This window comes from Piliocolobus tephrosceles, chromosome 19 (assembly GCF_002776525.5).
Source record: "Piliocolobus tephrosceles isolate RC106 chromosome 19, ASM277652v3, whole genome shotgun sequence".
NCBI lineage: Eukaryota > Metazoa > Chordata > Mammalia > Primates > Cercopithecidae > Piliocolobus > Piliocolobus tephrosceles.
This window is the reverse complement of record NC_045452.1, coordinates 26,501,045-26,503,723: the sequence shown is the minus strand read 5'-3', so window position 1 is coordinate 26,503,723 and position 2,679 is coordinate 26,501,045.

Below are 2,679 nucleotides of genomic sequence, written 5' to 3'. Positions count from 1 at the left end.
GGTGTGTCCGTGTGTGTGGTGAATGTGTGTTGTGTGTGTGTCTGGTGGTGTGGTGTGTATGTGGTGTGTGTGGTGAATGTGTCTGGTGGTGTGTGTTTGTGCCTGTGTGTACATGTGTGGTGTGCCTGTGTGGTGCGTGTGTCTGTACGTGTGTGGTGTGTCTGTGTGGTCAATCTGTGGTGTGTGTATGTATGTGTGCGCCTGTGTGTACGTGTGTGGTGTGGCTGTCTGGTGTGTGTGTCCGGTGTGGAGTGGTGTGTGTGTGTACCTGTGTGTATGTGTGTGGTGTGTTGGTGTGTCTGGTGTGTGGTGTGTGTGGGGCAGGGAGTGCGGATGCGGAGGTCTCAGGGCCTCTGGGAACAGGAAGTGGTGGTGTGGAGAGGGGCCCTGGGCTGGCCTGGGTGGGGACTCATCCTGGCTCCCTCCCTCCCCGGCTGGCCTGGGTCAGGGCACATCCTGGCCTCCTCCCTCCCTGCCTGACCTTGATCATTCCTGCCCCGGCTTTTGTTTCCTGGCTCACGGGTGTGAGCCGGTGTGCAGGTGTGTTGGGTGGAAGGTTCCAGAACCAGAGGGCAGAAGCCCTTCCTGCCCACACTTTCCTCCTCCCATTTCCTTGCCCGGCAGAAAGGCAGGTAGCAAAGTTTCCCGGGTGGCCCGGCGCCTTGGGCTCTGGCACACCTGTGTCTGCACCTGGGGACTGAAGGGGTGGGGACCAGGAGCCTCAGCTGTGGGGCCAGCGTGGGCACCCCATGAAGTGCTAAGATGTGGAGAGGGCGACTTTGTTGCTTAATTATGAACAGGTGCCTTTGATCTCAGAAGTGTCCTGGTGGCCTGGCTCTCTGTGTCCTCAGCAGGCACTGGAGTCCTCCTGTTGAGAAACTGCTCAAGGGAGGCTTATTTACTAGGGACACGGAGAACCTCCAGCTTGGCTCCCCACGGATTTGTAGCTACACTGGCCTGTCACTGGCCATTCTGGGCATAGGCGGGGCTGGGGGGACGTGTCCCTGAAAAAGAAGACTTGATCAGAAGGGAGAAGGCTCGGAGGACAGCAGGTTAGAGGTCAGTCTAAAGGTCAGACCTCATTTTTCCATTCTCTGTCCGAGACTGGAGGCAGAGGGACTGGCCAGAGCCCTAGAGCCGGGTGTGGGCAGAGTCACTGGAACCCGAGTCTCCAGGGTCCTGGGCTCCTTCTGGAGACAAACCAAGCACCAGGGAGAATCGCCAGGTCCCTCCTGATGCTCAGGGCCTAACCTGCAGGACTGGGCAAAAGCCTCTTCCTTCCCTGGGCACAGATCCCCCCAGGGAGGTGCAGGGACCATTTACCGTACTCCCTGGTAGCCGGGCCCCTGCCCGAGCATCTTCCTGGGTGACCTCGGCTGACCTGCCTGGCTACCTATAGAGGAGGATCCTGTTCTCAGAGAGGGTGAAGTTCCCTCCCCAGGGACAGGGGGCTGGAGAGACAGGGGGTTCTGAACCTGGCTCAGACACCATAACTGCCCTCTTCTGCATGCTGGAAACCCAACTTCGAGGGGCTGGTGGATTCAGTTCCTGGCAAGGGCTCTCTCCTCGGGTTTGCAGATGGCCACTGGGTCCTCACAGGGGGCTGGAGAGACAGGACCCCAGTGCACCCACTCTCAGCAAACTCCTACGTTGTAGTGATGTCATTAAATGCGTTAAATGACCATTAGCCATGTCATGCTGTTTAGTATCCCTACTGTTACATTGTGAGGTTGTGCATGGTGCTATCCCTGCGGCTGCGATCACTTTTGTTATGGTTGTGATTACCAAAATTATTGTTGTTTCTACAGTCACTGTTATTGTTGCATTTATTATCGAAGCTTTAATTGTTATTCTTCTTTGGTGCCGACTCTCCCACTGTCTGCCAACTTCCCATGCAGCCACGGTTCTCAGCCCAGTGATTTTGCACCCAGGGGACACTTAACAACGTGTGGAAACATTTCTGGTTGTCACAATTGTGGGGAGATGGGCTGCTGGCACTACTGCATAGAGGCCAGAGGCGTGGTTGGAGCCTGCGATGCACAGGTCAGGCCCCAGCACAGGGAGTGACCTTGCACAAAACGTCAATGGCACCCTGGATTTCACATCATCCAGAGCAGCTGGAGCCCTTTGCCAGGACAGTGGGGAGTTGAGTGGCAGGGGGTGGGTTCAGGTTTCCGGAGTCTTCTTTGGGAAAATGAGCATGGGGTCGTCATGGTTAAAGCTCCGCAAACCAGACCTCTGGGTTCCTACTTGGCTTCAACATTTTCCTGCTGTGTAGACAGCCTACCTAGGCTTCCAGAATGAAATAACACAGTCTGGGGGCTTAAACAAAGGATGTTCATCTCTCATAATTCTGCATGCTGGAAGCCCAACTCCAAGGGGCTGGTGGATTCAGGTCCTGGTGAGGGCTCTCTCCTTGGGTTTGCAGATGGCCACTGGGTCCTCACAAGGGAGTGGGAGAGAAAGGAGCATGAAGGGGAGGAGGAGGAAGAGAGCAGTTATAATGTCTCTTCCTCTTCTTATAAGGCCACTAATCCCATCACAGGAGCCCCACCCTTATCTAAACCTAATCACACCCCAAACACTCCACCTCCATATACTGCACTATCATATTGGAGGTTAGCTGCTGCTGCTTCTTCTTCTTCTTCTTCTTCTTCTTCTTCTTCTTCTTCTTCTTCT